The 22,774-nt window shown below is 39.5% G+C and overlaps 1 non-coding gene across 1 annotated transcript; it reads right to left on the bottom strand.

The window, feature by feature from the left end:
• Nucleotides 1–271: 271 nt before the first annotated feature.
• Nucleotides 272–345, bottom strand: TRNAI-AAU (transfer RNA isoleucine (anticodon AAU)). The gene has a single exon. It is a non-coding gene; the product is annotated as a tRNA-Ile (tRNA).
• Between the last annotated feature and the right edge of the window lie 22,429 nt (nt 346–22,774).

Genomic DNA, 22,774 nt, shown 5'->3' with positions numbered 1-22,774 from the left:
GTAACAGTAAAAAAGAACTCTTAGCACAGCTCTTAGACAGTTGAAGCTTCTGTAAAACTCTCCAGAATATCTCCAACCACACACACACTTAGAAGCAACACTTAGATGAAGCAACCAAGCTCTATTAGAAATTGCGGTCTGAGACAGATTTTTGCCGGCTGGACGCTTAAACGATCACTGGAGAGAAAAGCAATGTTAATTACTGTTTTCAATGCCTCCGCTAAAATTGCATTCTGAGACAGCTTAAACAATCGCTGGAGAGAAAAGCAACTGGCCCGTGTGGGGATCGAACCCACGGCCTTGGCGTTATTAGCACCACGCTCTAACCAACTGAGCTAACCGGCCACGGCACCAACTGAGCTAACCGGCCACGGCACCAACTGAGCTAACCTGACTTCTTCAATCCTCCATTTTGTCCTCATAACCTAACTTGTTCATTTTAAAACTACCTTACATGACAGAATTTCCCAGCACATCTAATACAATAGAACAAAGACTGTATTTTCTATAAAGACATGATTAACACAGGAATTGCTGACTTTTCCTTAAGATTTGCAACATAGTATAGTTTGAAGGCCATGAGAACACAGTAGTAATGAAATGTTCTATTCATAAGAGACCTTGCACCTGGCCACGAGGCCTGAGATCACCGACCGTGTAAAATGACGCTCAAGACCCCTTGTCCCCCACCCGTGTCCAGAACAATCCCACCTCTTGGTGGGTGGACACGGGACTAACCACTTAGCTTTTGAGCCAATTAATAATATTGATAGGTGGACATTAATCCCGACACTTAACAATTAATCCAATTAATGCTGTTTATTTGCTGATATTCTAATAATCAATGATGACGTAAAATGTCTCTTAAAAGGACCTGCGCGTCCGCTTTTTAATCACTTGCCAATAAATTTTCTCGAAGTTATTTTAACCTGAACCTTGTGTGTCAGACTTAATTACTTCAGCGTATATACGCAATTTATTTTATTGATTCGGACAGGAACAGATAGACATTTAAACATTTTGGTTTACTGCTAAAAAGTACCATAACACAACTAGCCATGATATACGCACGTTCAGCCTAGCATGCTCAAAAAAAAAAAAAGAATGCAGCTTCAGAATTAATCTAAATTGTATGCTGTCTAGGAGGTGGGAGGGTCTGGGAGGGAGGGTCTGCTGCTGATTGGCTGGAATGTGCCTGCTGACTGTGAGGTACAGGGTCAAAGTTTACTCAATGATGATGAATAGGGGGCGGACCGAACATCGCATATGTTCGCTGTCCGTGGTGAACGCGAACAAGCTATGTTCGCCAGGAACTATTCGCCAGTGATCCGTTCGGGACATCACTAGTTGTTTTCCTTAGTTTACTACCATTTAGTGTATAAGATGATTGAAGAGCGCAGGTAACTTGTTTTTCTTTGTTTTTTACTATATATTGGGCTGATGTGTACTGTAGTCATTGCTGCCGCCCAGTAGTGATGGGAGTGAGCACAGGACTTATCTTTCTTCATTTGTATCCATTTTTTGTATCACTCAGCCTGTTACAATGCTGCCGCCCATCCCATGTGTTCCCTATTAAGGGTTAATAAATATATAGGGGTGTATATAAAAAACACCCCTTTCTGTCTCATTAGAGATCTTTGCCAGAAGCTCAAAGAAGCAGGGTGAAGGGTCAGCGTAGGACGTTAGGGGGGTCTGCCTTGACGTTGGCAGGCGGGCATTCCCTCCAATGGCCATTGGAGTAACTAAATGACCTTCATTTGTCTAAATATACATAGGGATTAAGGAGACAATGCAGGTAACTTGTTTTTCTTTGGTTTTCAATAATAATTTATAAACCTACACATGGACTTCTGCTTAGGGAGTATAATTCATATTTCTAATGATGTGACTGATAATAGTCAAATTGCATCATTGTCTCTGCTGTGCATACGACACATGCTTGGTCAGGGCTGACTATGTGTGTGTGAAACCAGAAACCTATTAGTGTCAAACAGGAGCATACCTAGAAACCTCAGGGCCCCTGTGCAAGAATCTGGTATGCACCCTTCATCTGCTATAGATGGCCAATAGGTAGACCAATAGGTAGATCCTCCGCTGTGCTACAAATGCTACGATGCATTGCCAGCTGTGGATATGCTATTATCTATTCTTGAAGGGTTATATTTTAAGATGTATATGTGAATGTAGCATGTTTTGTATAGAGTATACAAGTGTGATTGTTTGTGTATGTGTGTAAAAAGCTGATGTTCGAAGGCAATGGTCCTGTTTGTGAGTAGTGTTGGCATTTACATTCAGGGGTGTATAGTATTGATGTTTGAATGCAAGATTGTGTATGTAGTTTTAGTGTATGAATGCAGGGGTGTGTTTGTCTGTAATGTTGGTATTAAATGTTGGCATTAAAATGCAGAACTTTTTTGTGAGCAGTGCTGGTGTTTAAATGTTTGTGTCTAATATTGGTGATTGCATGTATTCACAAATTCTTATGTACTGCCACACACATACATATACAGGGGCACATTTCCATACCCAGGAACATAAATACACTGTTACAAAAAGATGCCCACAGACACATACACTGCATGCAATGACAAACATGCACAGATACATACACTGACACACACACACACACACACACACACACACAAACACTGAAACACATGCACAAATGCACACTGACTCACAAACACTGACACACATGCACAGATGCATACACTGACACACACAAACACTGACACACATGCACAGATACATTCACTGACAAACATGTACAGATACATACACTGACATAGACACACACACACACACAGAAACACTGACACACATGCAAAGATACATACACTGGCACACACACAAATACTGATACATACAATGACACACACACACACACACACACGCAAACAAACACTTACACACATGCACAGATGCATACACTAGAACACACAAATTCTGACACACATAAACAGAAACGTATACTGACACACAAACACTGACATATGCACAGATACATACACCTCCTGGTTAGTGATGTCCCGAATGGTTCGTTGGCGAATAGTTCCCGGCGAACATAGCATGTTCGCGTCCGCCACCGCGGGCGAACACATGCGATGTTCGGTCCGCCCTCTATTCTTTATCATTGAGTAAACTTTGACCATGTACCTCACAGTCAGCAGACACATTCCAGCCAATCAGCAGCACCCCGCCCCCTAGCAGACCCTCCCACCTACTGGACAGCATCCATTTTAGATTAATTCGGAAGCTGCAACCATTTTATTTTATTTTTTCAATTTATTCTTTGTTTATTAGTGCATATAAATGTTACAAGCAGATACTCCCCCCAGACACCCTGTGTTACTTGCAGATACTCCCTCCAGACACCCTGTGTTACTGCAGATACTCCCCCCAGACACTGACACAGAGCAGAATAGGGACTGTTCCGCCTACATAGGGTCACTTGGCAGATATGGATTGACACCTATCCTAAGGATCCCTGATACACACTGACACGGAACCCTACATGGGTGAAGATGGATTATTTTTTTTGCGCTCGTTTTTTTTTTTTTTTTTAAATTGCATCGGTTCTTATGGCTTTTTATTTGGCCTTTTTGGGGGCTGCAAAAAGAAGATTTTAGAAAAAAGAAGACGTCAAATGGTAAGTTGAATTTTTCTTTACAGGCTAGTTATTTTATTCCCCCTTCACTATTTTTTAGGGTGAGGGGGTAGGTAGGGGATAGGTCCTCCCCCCATTGTGATTTATGTTCCCCACCCACCACGCAGGGGTGGGGGCCGGGGGGAGGACAGTAGGTCCCCCCTCATTATTTGTATGGCCCCCACCCACCACACAGTTGGGGGGGGAGGGGAGGACAGTAGGTCCCCCCCAGTGTGTATCAGGGTCCCTGAGGACAGGTGTCAATCCATATCTGCCAAGTGAATAGAGACTGTTCCCCCTATATAGGGTCACTTGGCAGATATGGATTGACACCTATCCTAAGGATCCCTGATACACACTGACACAGAGCAGAATAGAGACTGTTCCCCCTACATAGGGTCACTTGGCAGATATGGATTGACACCTATCCTAAGGATCCCTGGGATATATATACTCCCTCCAGACACCCTGTGTTACTGCAGATACTCCCTCCAGACACTCTGTGTTACTGCAGATACTCCCTCCAGACACCCTTTGTTACTGCAGATACTCCCCCCAGACACCCTGTGTTACTGCAGATAGTCCCCCCAGACACTCTGTGTTACAGCAGATACTCCCCCCAGACACTCTGTGTTACTGCAGATACTCCCTCCAGACACCCTGTGTTACTGCAGATACTCCCGCCAGTGGTGGCTCATCAAAATAAATCAGGAAAATTCCAAACCCCAAGGTTGAATACGGTGAATAGGCTACAGATGGCCACTCCCATCACCCAAGGCCGAGTTCTTCAACAGTGTTACCCCTAAATGTCAGTCCTCTGCCTCTTCCTAGGAAAATGTTCAAGATGCCAATACAGTGCCTGGCTGAAAGTGATAGTAGTTGCTGCCTACAGCCTGAGACCAGATCCCATAATTCCCCAACTGGGACTTGGGTTTAGAGTTTACAGTCTGCTGATCCACTGTGGATTGTTATACTAGAAGAATGGCTGCATTAGAGGGTCGAGGGGTCTATGCTCCAGCTCTGAAATCACAGCTGCGGCATGCCACTTGCACCACTTGTGTCAGCGCCAGCAGGCAGTAGCGGTCAATGCGGCATCTATGTATTCTATGTCTATGTGGGCCCCCATCAGGGCACTATAGAGTCAGGAAAACCGCTTTGTTTTCCTGACACTATAGTGATCCTTTACGATAGAGGGGAGGGATTTTACTGTTTCTGTGGGAGTGATTAACATTGTGAGAAAAGGTCCATGTGGGAGTATACCTTGCTGGAGGACCTGCATAAAAGGCTGAGCTGGGACCACCATTAAACAAACCGTTTTTACCCCTTCATGAAGTCTGGGCTCATGTTTGGGGCATTGGGAGCTATAATTCACAGCCAGGTATAAAACATAATGTAATATGAATAATATATTAAAGAATGTGAGGAAATAAGATTTTTTATTTTTTTATTTCTGCATGACATTTTAACTGTGAATGTCATAATACGGTTTGCTTTTACTGCAATAAAACACATATATGTATTCAGCGATGTCTCACGTGTATAACAGTACCCCCTATGTACAGGTTTTATGGTGTTTTGGGAAGTTACAGAGTCAAATATAGCATGTTACATTTTTCACACTGAAATTCGCAAGATTGGTTATGTTGCCTTTGTGACCGTATGGTAGCCCAGGAATGAAAATTATGGCATAACATTTGCAATAATAGACAAACCAAGGTATTGCAAATGGGGTATGTCCGGTCTTTTTTAGTAGCCACTTGGTCACAAACACTGGCCAAAGTGTTATTTGATTGTGTGTGAAAAATGCAAAAAACTAATCTGAATGCCAATTTTGGCCAGTGTTTGTGACTAAGTGGCTACTAAGAAAGACTGGACATGCCCCTTTTGAAATACCTTGGGTTGTCTACTATTGCAAATGGTATGCCATCATGGGGGTAATTCTCATTCCTGGGCTACCATACGATCTCAAAGGCAACGTAACCAATCTGGCTAATTTCAATGTGAAAAAACTGAAACGCAAGCCTTATATTTGACTCAGTAACTTTTGAAAACACCATTGTAGCAAACTCACCCCTTTAAGGGAGTTTGCCATGCGCTTTTGGAGGGGCCTGCTTGCCCGCCTCCTGCCCTGTGACTACGGCCCCTGTGATGTATTGCCCTTTAAGAACATATTTGGGCATAATAGATTTTTATTGTGCGGCTACTGGCCCTTTAAGCACAGTGAATTGACTTTTATTGGACTGTGCCCCTTTAAGAACCATCTGGGGACATCCTGTGACTTTTGGGAACAATGCCCATTTAAGACTTTGTCCCCAGACTGTTAAAATCCTTTGTTCATTGATATTTTCCACTTGGTTCAGTAAATGAGGCTTACTGAACCAGGTACACCACAGGCGGAACACCCAGAAGTGGAAGTGTGCCATCAATTTACCTCCCAGGCTGGGAGCCTGCTGTAGGTAAATTGCCGAACGCTGGGGGGCCGCCGTTCGTGCAAAGGAACACGTGGCGGCGGACATCTTTGTTCATTCAATGCAGTCAGCGGTGTGTGTAGCCAAATCCATGGAACTGAAATCGGCTATACAGTTCCGCGAACACCGCTGAGCTTTACCTTCTCCCACAATGATTTTGCAGCAGCAGAGACGATGGGACTTAGTCATTTTTTCAGTGTGAAATTGACCGACCGCACAGCCCAAATCTATGGAACTGTTTTGGGCAGGAAAATGTGCTAGCGGTCTGTCATATAGGGACCTCCAGCTAACTTTTAAACCCCTGGATGTAATTGGCTGAATTTTGACTATGTTTATAATTAAAGTGTGCTGAATAATAATATGTTTTTTTGAATATTGAATGTATAGTTTTAAAGTTATAGTACATGTGTAAAAACGTTATTTCTCTGCCAGTGATAATTACATTAACCCATTGTGTAAGGTAATTAAATCACAGGCAGAGGGGAGTATTTTGTCTGTAATTGCTGGGAGTGTCTAAGTGTATTGTACGTATTGATTGGTTGTTTTACAAAACCCTGTGGGCAGTACTATGTGTGCAAAATGTGCATACAAGCAGTGTCTCATTAAAAGCTTCAGTTCTTCTTCACCCTCAATTTGAGTCCTGTCTCTTATTGGGAGAATCTGCTACAAGGGATTGCTATGCTATGCATATTCCCTTGCTATAATCACTCCTAAACTCTTGCAAGAGCTTGTTCCTGGTTTGCGCTCTGAAGGAGTCTACGGTGGTTATGATGTTGGCTGGAGTGCTGGAAGCCCTCAGGAAGCACTAGGAGCATCCTCCAACGAAGGTACCTAGTCAGGGTGCCCGTTGATCAGTTACAACCATAAAACCTGTACATGAGGGGTGCTGTTATACTCAGGAGACTTTGCTGAACACAAAAATTTGTGTTTCAAAACAGTAAAATGTACCACAACAATTATCTCGTCCGGGTAAGTGCCATTTGTGTGTAGAAAAATGTCACTTTCACTGACAATATTATCGTTGTAATACATTTTACTGCTTTGAAAAACTAATAATTGTGTTCAGCGAAGTAAAACAGTACCCCCCATGTACAGGTTTTATGGTGTCATAGAAAGTTACAGGGTTAAATACAGTGCTAGCAAATTAAATTCCCTGGACTTTCGGCCTGGGTTGTCAGGCAGGTCCTGCAAATTGTAATTATTAAAATGACCTATTTATATAAAAATATTACATAAATATATACATAGAATTATTATATATATATATATATATACGTGTTTGTGTATATATATAATCCGACCTCCGACACTCACCATTATTAAAAAATATAACTTTGAATACCTGGGTGCTTCCAGCGCCAAACATAAAGAAAATAGTGAACGGAGCACTCCTTAGGAAAATTTAAATCGTGTATTTAATAAGTAATCAAGTTTACTTAAATACACAATTGAAAATTTCCTAAAGAGTGCTCTGTTCACTATTTGCTTTATGTGTATGTGTGTATATATATATAAATATATATATAAATACCAAAAATAAAGGCTTGCACTCACGGTCTGTTGTTTGAATTAAAATATAATCTTGTTGTACATATTCAAATTTTTGTTTTTTAAACCTAATCAGGTCAGTTTTGTACTTCAACATTTCCTCCTTCAATTTATCAAGCATTTTTATTCCTTCCCCGTTGGCTAATAAGATCGCATGTTCTGTCTCAATCTCCAATATTTTACGTGTAACAATTTCCATTTCTGCCTTCACATCCTGGATTATGATGAGCATGAGATCTAACGATGCTTTATTTAATACTCCTATCCAGTCTCGGCATACCTTGGCTTTTAATCTACCGATTGTCGGTATATTCATAATGCGAAAGCCTCTGGGAATTCTTTTCACTTTATAATAATCGGAGAGAAACAAGCCATGCAGGTCCAAATCAATTCACTTTCTCTGTAGTTTTAGCAGTTGAAAATACACATCTCTGGTGGTTACATTGCATGGAAATTCAGTGCTAGATTGCACCCATAAAATAGCTTGAGCTTCCTCTTGAGTAAAATGCAGGGTTTCTGCTTGCTCCGCAGACCCCCCTGCCTGTAGCATAAAATCATCTGTTTGATCCATAGTGAAAAATGTTTCTCACTGATTTAAATCAGTCTGTTGCTTCTGCTCAAAAATAGCAGTTTGGGTGATATACCTGTATCTGTAGGTGCTCAGGTTAGGAATATGGCTATCAGTCAGCTTCCTTTTATATTGTATCCAATAGTACCCAGCACACACACTCACAGAATGTCAAAAAATGCGGGTGCATTCCAGCCATAGCCAAAAAATATGCAGAAATACCAAAAATAAAGGCTTGCACTCACGGTCTGTTGTTTGAATTAAAATACTTCTTCTTTATTCAAATTCGCTTAAAACATAGTTGCTGTCATCTCATCGACGTTTCAGCCACATCGGTGGCTTTCATCAGGATCAACTCAGCTTACAAAAAACATTCCATTAACAAATAACTGCTTATATATAGCTAAACAGACTCATAAGAACAATTAAAAACACTTACCACCTGTGTGTTGAGGCGCCCGGCGTCTCTCACTTCCATGTGCGCATGTGCGAACACGCCGAAACCGGAAGTAGCGTGTTCGCATCATCTGCCGTTGTCAGGGTAACCTGCAATGTAAACAGGCTCCCCGGCAACGGAAATGCTACTGCACACTGCCCGGGCGCCTACTAGGTGAATCCATTAAACAATAAAATCAATCTTACATTATATCCTAGTCCCCTGATCTAGTAGCACAATCTACCTGTAGCTCATTGACTCTATGACACCTACGATGTGCAGAAGAGTGCCAGTTACTCATCTTTACTCTAAGTTTTCAAACGTCCTATCTATGACATATGACAGTGGTATAATTATTAGAGTTAATACTGTTTAAAAGAATTCCAAGGCAATCTAAATCTGATCTTGAGCAACATTCAGAAAAATAAAATCTACTTAGAGGTATTTCCTTTGCCTCTTAAAGGGAAATTACCCATTCTTATATATAATAAGGATCTTCTCCACAGTGTTAGGTACATAGCCATTCTGAAAAATATTATCTTTAAAGTGATACTGAGTGCTCTTATGTACATTAAAGTGCTTACAGTGATCAATTATGTACATCAAAGTGCTTATAATGATCTATTCTATACATCAAAGTATATGCCTGTGACTTTAAGTGAATAAATGCTTGAAGTTGCATTATCTATTTTAAAGTGATACTACTCGCATTTATATATATTAAAGTGCTCATATTGAATAATAAAGTGATACTGTGTTCTGTTTATGTACAGTTTTTAAAGTGATACTATTGTTTCTCTCCGATTATTATAAAGTGAAAAGAATTCCCAGAGGCTTTCGCATTATGAATATACCGACAATCGGTAGATTAAAAGCCAAGGTATGCCGAGACTGGATAGGAGTATTAAATAAAGCATCGTTAGATCTCATGCTCATCATAATCCAGGATGTGAAGGCAGAAATGGAAATTGTTACACGTAAAATATTGGAGATTGAGACAGAACATGCGATCTTATTAGCCAATGGGGAAGGAATAAAAATGCTTGATAAATTGAAGGAGGAAATGTTGAAGTACAAAACTGACCTGATTAGGTTTAAAAAACAAAAATTTTAATATGTACAACAAGATTATATGGAGCATCGCGTTTACAAATGGTTGAGTGGCGCGCATCAACAAAAACCGAGGAGATTCCGGAAGAGAATCGTGCGACCGAAGATTTATACCATGGATGTCACGTCAGGTGAATCAGCTTCGGATACGGATGCACAGTGTGAGGGTGGAGCTTTTTTAGAGAACAGACCCTCCGGCACAACAACGAGGAGCAGAGGCAGAGGCGGAAACGATATAGAACAAGGAGAGGTCATAAGGGGAAGAGCCAATGTCCGTGGGAGACCCCCACTGAGACGTTAGTACCTGTATTTAATTTATCCCAGAGAACATTACATAAAGAGGAAATGGAGATCCTACAATTGGGACTATCATTTGTTCCTGGGACTAGTCCGAATTTATTCACCTGGAATGTGGAATTGTACAATTTTGGAAGATCGATGCGTTTTAAAGACCACTTCAACAAGCCTTCAATATGTCAATCCAACCGAGAACAGGCAATTACAAGATTTAGACCAAAATCGAATTTTGATCCATAAAGTAATCGAGCAAGTATTAAAACGTTTTTATCTACTGTCCAGGCTGAATCTGTCAAAGCATTACAACAATCAGGTCAGATACGGAGTAATCTGAGTAAAAAACAGTATGCTCTCATCAACAAATTAGCACAGGACTCTTCTATAGTTATACGCCCCGCCGATAAGGGTGGGGGTATAGTCGTAATGGACTATGTTAAATACGCCGATGAAGTTAAAAGACAACTCAGGGATGGTAACACTTACCAAGAACTTGAGGGGGACCCTACCACCATGGTACAGGCAAGAATAGAAGAAATATTGAGTATGGGATTAAGAGCCAACTACATAGATTTGAACTTGTATGCATACCTTACTCAAAAAACACCTAGGACACCGGTTATGTACACGATACCAAAAATTCATAAAAACCAAACCGCACCACTAGGAAGACCCATAGTATCGGCGGTAGGTGGAGTCCTTGAACCTCTGGGGAAGTGGTTGGATGCACAGTTTAAGGAGACAGTCTTAAACCTACACACGTGCATTAAGGATACCCCCTCATTGTTGCAAGCCTTACGGCAGCTTTATGTGGAAGTACAAAATCCAGTCCTGATAACTATGGATGTGAGTAGCCTCTATACCATCATCCCACATGATGATGGTATAGAGGCTATGAGAAGAGTCCTGTGTGCCTCATCTACATACAGTGGTCCACCGATCGAATTTACTTTGGAGATATTGGAGACTGTATTGAAAAATAATTACTTCAGGTTCGAACAACAGTGGTACATGCAGATCTCGGGCACTTCGATGGGTGCGCCGATGGCACCCATGTATGCGAATACATACATGTATGTATTTGAGGAAGAGCACATACTGAAACCATATGGACATAACATCATAAGATACTTTCGCTTTATTGACGATGTTTTAATTCTATGGAGCGGTACCATGGAACAAGCACGGCAGATGGTTGAATCCATCAATGAGTTACCCACACCAGTACGGATGACAGCGGAGATTAGCACAGAAAAAGTCAATTTTTTGGATGTGGAACTTTCTATAGCAAATAATAAAGTTGAGTTCTCTTTGTACACCAAGCCTACGGACCGGAACATGATTTTACATTATACCAGTGCCCATCCGAGGAATTTGAAAAATTCCATCCCTCAAGCCCAATTTCTCAGGGTTATGAGAAACAATTCGAAAGATGATGTTAGACAACAACAATTAGAACAGATGAGAACCAAATTTGTGGAACGTGGATATGGGAGTACAGTCCTAGATTTAGCATTGGAAAAAGCACAAGAAAAAGCAACCTAGCCACAGGACTCCTTAAAGAGACCAGCACTGGTCTTTCCCATTACATTCCACAACCAAGCTCAGAAAGTTTCCAACATTATTAAGAAAAATTGGAACATGTTATCACATGAGGATACGTTACCCAGTGAATTTAGAGAGCCCCCAAGAATTTGCTTTCGCCGGAATAGAAATTTAAAAGACATGTTAATGAAAACGGATCCTGTTGAAAGCTACACCAAACCCCAAAAGTCACTAGTACGAGGATGTGTGCGGTGTTTAGGATGCGTGACGTGCGGCCATATGTGCGGCCATATGTGCGGCCATACGTTTTCTCATCCGCATAAGAATAAAAGCTACAGGATAAGATATACAATTACATGCAAATCCACGTATATCATATACAAATTATCATGTCCTTGCGGCCTGTGCTATGTCGGCAAGACGGAGACGCAACTCTGTGAACGTATCAGGGGACATAGGTCAAATATCAGAACGGCTTTCAGGGACGGAGTCACAGACAAACCGGTGGGGAAGCATTTTTTGGAGCATAAACACTCTTTGGCCACCCTAAAGTTTGTGGCAATTGACCATGTTCCACTTCCAAGAAGAGGTGGCAATAGAGGCAATATGTTGCTACGCAGGGAGGTGTTTTGGATTTATGAACTGGACACAGTTGCACCCAGGGGTTTAAATGAGCAGTTGTCATATGCCCCCTTCATTTGAATAAGACTATATGTTAATCCTCTTGAGTAAAGCTATGTTTTAATGAGTAGAATTATCCCCAATAGCAGCACAATATAGGGCCTCAGTTGTATGACCTAGTAGGTATTAAACGATGGAACAAAGGGGGTTTGACTTAATCAAATATGCTTTACTAGCAACCCCTTGGAGTAATAATTTGGGTGAATGATCTCATATGAAACATTCCCTTGTTGAATCTACGGTCATTGGAATATATAGTTCCATACAACCTCCGATATATACTATAAGTAATAAGTATTGTTTGAGGATCACAATAGGCATGCTAGTATCTTATACTTAACTAGGAGTCCCCCCCTATTTCAATATGAATCTATGAGGCATGGTGGGATTTTTTAGAAATAGGTGTTACATTTGATATCATGGACATATGGCATGGTAAGATAAATAACAACATAGAATACTACATTAATATTTAATTTAAACTTTCTAATTGATATAGATACCATAGTGTACACAAATAGCACACAGTATCACTTTATTAATTATTATTTAGCACTTCAATGTATATAAAGGTAATGAGTATCATTGAATGCACATACTTGTACATAAACAGCACATAGTATCACTTTATGAAATAACACTAGCACTTTGATGTATATAAAGGCAAGTAGTATCACTTTAAAAACTGTACATAAATAGCACATAGCTTCACTTTAATATTCAATGTGAGCACTTTAATGTACATAAACGCAAGTAGTATCACTTTGAAAATTGTATATAAACAGCACATAGTATCACTTTAATATTTACTGTGAGCTCTTTAATGTACATATACGCAAAAAGTATCACTTTAAAAACTGTACATAAACAGCACACAGTATCATTTTATTATTCAATGTGAGCACTTTAATATATATAAATGCGAGTAGTATCACTTTAAAATAGATAATGCAACTTCAAGCATTTATTCACTTAAAGTCACAGGCATATACTTTGATGTATAGAATAGATCATTATAAGCACTTTGATGTACATAATTGATCACTGTAAGCACTTTAATATACATAAGAGCACTCAGTATCACTTTAAAGATAATATTTTTCAGAATGGCTATGTACCTAACACTGTGGAGAAGATCCTTATTATATATAAGAATGGGTAATTTCCCTTTAAGAGGCACAGGAAATACCTCTAAGTAGATTTTATTTTTCTGAATGTTGCTCAAGATCAGATTTAGATTGCCTTGGAATTCTTTTAAACAGTATTAACTCTAATAATTATACCATTGTCATATGTCATAGATAGGACGTTTGAAAACTTAGAGTAAAGATGAGTAACTGGCACTCTTCTGCACATCGTAGGTGTCATAGAGTCAGTGAGCTACAGGTAGATTGTGCTACTAGATCAGGGGACTAGGATATAATGTAAGATTGATTTTATTGTTTAATGGATTCACCTAGTAGGCCCCCGGGCAGTGTGCAGTAGCATTTCCGTTGCCGGGGAGCCTGTTTACATTGCAGGTTACCCTGACAACGGCAGATGATGCGAACACGCTACTTCCGGTTTCGGCGTGTTCGCACATGCGCACATGGAAGTGAGAGACGCCGGGCGCCTCAACACACGGGTGGTAAGTGTTTTTAATTGTTCTTATGAGTCTGTTTAGCTATATATAAGCAGTTATTTGTTAATGGAATGTTTTTTGTAAGCTGAGTTGATCCTGATGAAAGCCACTGATGTGGCTGAAACGTCGATGAGATGACAGCAACTATGTTTTAAGCGAATTTGAATAAAGAAGAAGTATTTTAATTCAAACAACAGACCGTGAGTGCCTTTATTTTTGGTATTTCTGCATATTTTTTGGCTATGGCTGGAATGCACCCGGCATTTTTTGACATTCTGTGAGTGTGTGTGCTGGGTACTATTGGATACTATATATATATATATATATATATATATATATATATATATATATATATATATATATATATATATATATATATATATATATATATATATATATATATATATATATATATATATATAATATATATATATATATAATATATATATATAATTTTTTGTAATTAAATTTATTTATATATAGGTATTTATATATATATATATATATATATATATATATATATATATATATAGTGATATTTTTCATTTAAGTGTGTGTGTGGCATTTTTTGACATTCTGTGAGTGTGTGTGCTGGGTACTATTGGATACTATATATATAGTATAATATATATAAAATATATATATATATATATATATTATATATATATATATATAATTTTGTGTAATTATTTTTATTTATATATAGGTATATATATATATATATATATATATATATATATATAGTGATATTTTTCATTCAAGTGTGTGTGTGTGTATATATATATATATATATATATATATATATATATATATAAATTATTAAAGAAAAGAGGAGTCAGAAGTTGTAATCCAATATTTTTTTATTTAGAAAAGCAAGTGGGAGAAGCAACAAAGCAAAGGCAGCCCAGGTTGTTAGGAGCAGTCCTGGGAGGATATAGTGCAGAGGAGAATGAACCAATGTATATTCAGGGGAAGGATAGGGAAAACCAGGAGGAAATTGAGAATGAAACAACCTATAATGAACAGCGTCAGTTGTGTTCACATTTGTGGATGATAATGAGAAATAAACATCTGAGTGCATTCTTCCCACAGATATCTATTCATCATCATCATCCCTTCTGGGAAGACCCTGCGCACATCGTTCACGAACTAGGCTCTCTACATCAGCAATGGTTATGCCCAAATTATGGGCAGCTTGTGTGCGCATTAAAATGCACTCTTCCTCCCTCATTTCCATAAAGTGCTGCATATTTTGCTGCAAGGAAACCATTGCTTATGTAAATTGCCTAACGCCCTCATTCAAAATGTTAGACATGGAACGTACCTCGGTTATTACAGTCTGCAATAGTTCTCGCTGATTCTCCCTATCCTGCTGTATGGACGTCTCCAGTTCAGCTTGACGAGCCTGGATCGTCGCATACAGCGCAGCCAACAGTGGAGGAAGTTGTGGCGACTGCATTTCTTCGGCCACTGATGTTACTGAATCAGGATCCACTGCTGTTAGGGTAATGGTACCCTCCTCTTGCAGGGGGAGAGTACCATCAGAACCTATAGGGGAGAACAGAGAAAGAACATTGTTAGCATGTGTCATATGTTGCAATGCTTACTATCATCTGTACAACAATATTATTTAAACTTGGAAATAAGATATATGCAGTCATGCTATTAATTTATTATTATGTCTAAGTATAGTTATGCATCTTTGTCCCCCCTAGCCCTTTCTCCGTCTCTTTGTGACCTCTCAACACATGTCTTTGTGCCCACCTCCCTTTCCTTCTAATCTCACTACATGTATCGTGGCCGAGCGTCCCCAGGTAGAGAATCTCCTGTTTCTTCTGCATGACAGGAAGCTGATCGTTGCACTCAGCTTCCTTTCAGGGCAAGTAGATGGTAGATAAGATCACACGTGGTCCACTCAGCCACAGTTAATAAAGTGAACAGAAGGAGAGGAGCGATGTGAGCTCCCCACCACCCCTGCTGGTCACCCAGACATTGAGCCCCCTGGCCAGTGCGTGCTAGGCAGACGCTTAGTTTGCTTAGTGGTCGACCCGGCCCTGCCTGTTACATAAACTAGTATGCCTGCAAAGAAAATGTGTAGAGTTAAATCATTTTTTACTTACACTCAACAGTGGATCCCTGTTCCTGGACACCAGTGGCCAGCTGTTGGAGGGAAACCACACTCATACGTGGTGAAGAAGCGTCGACAAGTTGTGAATGGTCTGAAATACATGTATGTGATAAATTAACTTCATATACAGTAAAATCACATACTTGTGTGTGTGTGTGTATGTTTAAATGTGCACGCACGCACACACACACACACACATAACATTTATCTAACAATGCTATGCAAGTACTTACGAGAGGAAAGTGAAGCCAGGCGCATTTCCAGGGAGACAGGAGGTGAACCTGCTGCCCTGCTCTCCATGCAGACAGCATCTCCTGCAGTTCCTAGTGCCTCTTCTGGGGATTGAGGGGCTTGCACTGATAGCATAGAAAACACACATTGGAAGGTAAACACAAGAAAACTGATATATGTACATTTCGACTAACAAATATGAATTTAAAGGACCACTATAGGCACCCAGACCACTTCAGCTCAATGAAGTGGTCTGGGTGCCACGTCCCTCTAGTTTAAAGCCTGCAGCTGAAAACATAGCAGTTCTAGAGAAACTGCTGTTTCACTTAGGGTTAATCCAGCCTCTAGTGGCTGTCTAACTGACAGCCACTAGTGGCGCTTCTGTGATTCTGACTGTGAAAATCACAGTGAGAAGATGCTGGACGTCCATAGGAAAGCATTGAGTAATGCTTTCCTATGGGTGGTTTGAATGTGCGCACGGCTCTTGCTGTGCATTTGGAGCTGACGTCGGCAGAGGGAGGAGTGTTCCCCAGCGCCGAGGGAGCCCGGCGCTGGAGAAAGGTAAGTGGCTGAAGGGGTTGGAGAAAGGTAAGTGGCTGAAGTGGGAATGGGGACACAAGGGTTGGGGGGGGGGCCTAATTACCCTATAGTGCCATGAAATCGAGTTTGTTTTCCTGGCACTTTAGTGGTCCTTTAACAACGTACCTTCAGATGTTTCAGCCCCAGATGTCCCCTCAATCCCAAGGAGGTTGTCTCTTCCCAGGAACTGCAGGAGCTCCTCTTCATTGGGCAGCAGGTCCGGTTCTTGTGAACCGCCTCCTGTCTTCCTGGAGGCGGCTGCTGCCTTCACCTTCCTCTTCACCATCCGCCTGATGTCGTAGTAACTGCAATGACATGTGTAATTGATTAATTACTTTAATATGTTTCTATATATATGTTTACTGACATGTTTAAAGGGATACTATAGGCACCCAGACCAATTCAGCGCATTGAAGTGGTCTGGGTTCAGTGTCCCAGGTCGCTTAACTGTGTAAAGGTAACTATTGCAAGTGCCACAGTCCAGGTGTTAGTCCCCTTGAAACAACTTTTCCATCACTATTGTGGCCAGAAAGAGTCCCTGTGTGTTTTAAAATTCGCCTGCCCATTGAAGTCTATGGCGGTTCGCGCGGTTCGCCCGTTTGCGAACATTTGTGGAAGTTCCCGTCCGCCGTTCGCGAACCGAAAATTTTGTGTTCGCGACATCACTACTCCTGGCACTTGATTCCTGGCCCCATTTTGTGAAGGGTTAAACTAAAGTTGTTTTGTTACTTAGAGTGTCCCTTTAATGTAATGGGAATCCATAGGTTCTTATACCATCAAACTTATACCACAGGCCCTTGTGTCTACCTCCATTCTGATGGTTCAGAACAAAAATAATATGTAAAATGTCTGTTCAAAAATGTTGCCCCTTAAAATGAGATCACAACACTAGATTACTTGGTTTATTAATTCAGGCAATAGTATACATACATTATTCTGAGTAAATAAGTATACTTAGTAAATACAAATCTAGAATTTACATTACAATTGTTTGCTAACCTTACAATTGTGGAGAACTAACAAGGGGGTGCAAGTGTCTGTCCAAAATAGCAAAACTGGAAAAGATAATGGAGTCAAAATTAAATAAATCAGTTTACATGTGAAAACTTAAAGTTAGAATAAATAATTTTGTTTGGGATTTTTTTCAAAATTCCAGAAATGGTAAATTAAGTAATTATTTTAAAATAGAGTATACTAAAGAAAAAAAAAATACATTCATGGAACAAAAATATATTAAATCTGAATGTATGATATTCAACAAATATTCAACAAATGTAAAAAAGAAAAAAAAAAGATATTTGTACTTTAGTTTCTGGGACATATCAGGTTTCAGCACACAGCCTACTTAAAAGCTCATTTTCTTTTCTCAGCAACAGTCTAATGATAACAGATTGTGTGGCTTACATTTTCTTCTTACAACAAATACAATCATTAGAGCATTGCTTATGTAAGTGTCTCTAGATGTAATGAGCAGAAATAACACAGCTTGTACTGTACAAACTGCTTTCATTATCATCCTGCAATATATAGGACTTTACACAAGTGTCGAAAGTACATGTCACAAGTGATTCATTTTCTACATTAAGTCAAAGGTCCCATATTACTAAAATGTCTTTTGAAATGTGCTTTTGTGCATTTTAATCATTTACATTCTAATGCTGAGATTCGGTTGACCCTTGTGACATTGAAAAAAGGTAAAAGATTTTTTGATAATACTGTTCGAGACCAACTGACTTAGATAAAAATGTATATCAGCTGTACAAGTAAAGTATCTCATCAATCAAATTTCTTTCCAAAAAGATTCACGTGTAGGAAGTAAGGCTTGTAATTGATTCTAATCTTTAGAATAATTAGAGGCAGAGTACAGGATGATATGACCTATGGGACAATGAAAACATGGAGATGCTTTCATTTTGAAAAAGGCTGTTATGATTCAAGGGACAAGCTGTTTACAATTAGTCATTACAAATCAGGTTCTCAGTAAACCAGAGTATTTAAGGCATTAGCACTTGTGCCTTGTCACGGGGGTGATAAATCACTTATAAAAAAAATATAAAGATTTGGCAGGCTACAAGAATTTCTGCTGAATTTTCACCTTGGAGATACAAGGGAACGTTTATTTAATAGGAGTATAAAAAATATCTTAATTTTACTATAGAATACAGAGTGAAAAACAGCCATAGCAATATAACAGCAACTGTGATCAGCATTTAAATGAGCATTGCAGTGTTGTATAATTATTTCCCTGTAATTAGCCGGTTGAATATACTTTTCATGAAACAGTGCTGTATGTAAAATGTGTAAATGGTGAACTGTGCACATGGTTTACCTGCAATATGCTGTTGTAATCCATTAAAGACTGAATTGTTTGACTATTACGGATACAATATAGTACTCTTATAGATGGGGAAGGTTTGCGTGATGACAATTTTGCTAGCTTTGCAAATCAATTAAGTGTAATTAGATATTTTTTTTTCTCATATACTTTCCTTCTTTTGGATTTACTTCTGGCAGATTTTTTTTATTGATTTTTTTATTTTCATAATTTTAGCCATAATTCTAAGTACCACATGTGACTGAAGATTGCCTGTCCATGCTTAACAAAAAATTGAATATTATCACAAAATCCTAAACATTTTCAATAATTTTTAGACTAAGAGCATCATTTATGACTAAACTGCAGTTTGACAAAATTGTGTTTAATAACTGTATAATAAATATATAAATGTATTTTTTTCTTTCATTGCCGCTCTTGTTTTTTCCTCTAATAGTTACATACTCATCTGATCTGTAAACCAAACGGCAGGAAAACACTCAGTTTACTGCACAATAAATACATAATATTATATATATTACAGCACACTGATTGTCATGTCATGGTGTGTTCTTTAAATTCTGTCCAAATCATGGGGCGGGGCCTGGCTGCATACTGAGATGCACGTACACTAGATGGACTTCCAAACTGATAAAACCAACAGCTCCTTACTAATTAAAAGGCCGAGACCATACTTAGGCTCACAAGGGATATGGGACGAAAAACTAGGAAGCTGAAAGTGGACAAACCAAAGCCGGGAGTAAATATAGGCACAAAGCGCACATGGGGCCAAAATGGCCACCGACATAGGGGAGTATATAGACTCCTCAGAGGATCAGAGCCTGAATGAATGCACAGGCGGTAAGCTAGCCCCGCTGACACAGCAGGCTCCTCCAACGGGAGATTCCTGACCAGTCACTGCAGCGATGCTCAAAGACATGCTAGGAGACCTGCAAAAGATAATCCAGGCTGATGTGGCCCAGCTTTGTACAGACCCTCATTAGCCTAATTGGGAAAGTAGAGGCCTCCACAGAAACACAAGCCCAAACCATTATGGAGCTCTAACTGGAGGTGAAGGTGCTCAAAGTGCAACAAACCCAAACAGAACAGCTTTTTGCGTGAAAGTTTGTGGAATCTCTGAGGACATCCCAGCGGAAGAACTCCTGCACTTGATGCAGAGACTCATCGGAGACCTACTTGCACCAAAGCAAGCCAGAAATACTCACAGAGAGACAGACTTCCAGTTCCCTAAACCCTGCAGAGCTCCAGCACTGGTTTCAGGGACCTCGTGGTGAAGTTCTGTACATATGCCGATAAAGCAGCAGTGCTCCCTGCCCTCAAAGGGTTTACGCCATATCAGTTTGAAAACATGACCCTACAGTTTTATGCTGACCTGTCTGGGAGCACATTACAATGCAGGAGTTTGCTGCAACCCTTTATGGCCATACTCAGGAAGAGCAACATAGGGTAACGATGGCGATCACCACAGACACTGCAAGTCCTGCACAATAACACAGTCCACTAAATTGCAGACCTGAAGGAGGCTGCTGCACTGCTTCAGCTGCTTGGTTTGCCAGGGGACTCACTAACACCCATCACAACTTCAGGAAACAACCCAACTGCACACCATTGGAATCCTGCGAAGATCATGCCTTTTGTGCCCCAAGGAGGGAAGCCGGGTGCATATGCGGTTGCCACCACTTGAATCAGGGGACTCTTAGCCCCAATGCGTCCTTTACATTCCTAAGGACACATACTTCTAGCGGTTCGAAGTTCTTTATATTTTCTTTTGGGACTCCTTATCATTACTCTCTCTATGGCACCAAGTACTACCTGAGGGCACCTATTGCCTTACACCAAAGAACTTTCCACCTAATGATGACCTCACAGGTCTTTGGGAAAACATATAATAGCAGTTCAACGTTTTTTAGTTTGCACCTGTTGATTTCCTTTTTGGTAACGCTAAAATCTAAGTTTGAGAGCCAGGCTACTTAGGTGAGACCCACAGCCTGTCTTCGCATTAACAATACACAGGGATATCTAACCCTCCCCCATTCCCCTCCGCTACCTAGACTAAATTAGACCCACCACCTAGAACACCTAGGAACCGGAGGTGTGTAGAGGTTACAACATCAAACTGAGTGTCAGGAGTTCAATATGAGACATACACTGCCCCCCCACTGACAAGGTTTCTGTTCATCATGTGAAACTACTATCACACACGAGCCAGAGAATCTAGATTTCCATTATCTAACTTACCTACCTTTCCTCCACAACCACTGGCCTCTTGTAACCCCAAACGATACACACAGATGCACAGTATACCCCCCGGCCAGGAATCGATTAGATCCACTCGACATAGCTCATAGCAGTATAAAAATACAATCCTCAGCTCCCAGGCTCTGTTTATTTCAGATAAAATGTATCACTAAATGTACAATCTTATATTTCATATGTATGTCATGTATCTATTTATTTTCTTCTATATGCCTTCTTGCGCTTGTGAGCTGGGCACAAATAAAGAATTTAAAAATAAAAAATTGGTTCAAATCAACATTTGGCCATGCTAAACATCTAACTAAATGTCTGTTTCTCCTGAAAAATTTTCTTCTCAGAGAAAATGATTCAGCAGAAACGAAATGTTTTGCCATGGGTAAATCTAAGGATTTTATTGTAACATTAATATATAATATGCTAAATATACACTATTATGGATTTGTCATATCCTGTTGTGCTACCACCAGAATATAATACTATGAATAAGCAATCTTGATCTAGTGTTGAGAGGTCATGCAAATTCATGCAAATTCTAGCTCTAATGCCCACCTTTGAATCCTTTTTAAATACCGCTAATGCTAGCATGCAGGTCTCATAGTAATGCATCACTAGTCAGCAACAGGAAGATTAAAGTAAAGTGCCCAAAGATATGCACTAATTAGTAATTCAATAATTTGGTAGGGTATTTACAAAGGCTTCCCCAAGACCTGGGGCGTATTAAATGAGCCACTTCACTATTTTGTCTATAATATGTAGAACAGACAAGTACAAAAAGATTTCAGTGACAATACAAGACTTAATATAAATTGAGAAATCAAATTTATGATGAGTTCATTTGACAGAATAGGTAGATTTGTCCCCAACATTTGAAGCAGTGCCCACACAATATATGTATTTTTATTATTTGCCACAAAGGGAGATATTTATCAAAATGTTTTTTTTTTTTGACCAATCCATGGACAATTAATGATTGTTCTAATTTTGCTTAGGTAAACATGGTACAACAGGTATTTTTTATTTTTGTTTAATTTAGTTATTTCTTTTTTTTTTTAAACATGCTAAAATTGGATTCCAGTATGTTGTATTTATTACTAATAGCATTTATTTGTATTTACACAACTTATATTGTTATACATATAGAACACAAATTAGTAGTTAAAATGTGTGTATATATATATATATATATATATATATATATATATATATATATATATATATATATAACAAGGGGTTGGCTGCACTCACCTGAACATGCTTAAAGGGGGTGCTGCTGGGGGCCAATAAGTATAGTAAAAATTTAAATCCAGCACACTCCCTTATCTACTAAA

The sequence above is a fragment of the Pelobates fuscus genome, chromosome 5, assembly GCF_036172605.1.
Source record: "Pelobates fuscus isolate aPelFus1 chromosome 5, aPelFus1.pri, whole genome shotgun sequence".
NCBI classification, from domain to species: Eukaryota; Metazoa; Chordata; class Amphibia; order Anura; family Pelobatidae; genus Pelobates; species Pelobates fuscus.
Note: the sequence above shows the minus strand (reverse complement) of the source record. Positions and strands in the feature narration are given on the sequence as shown.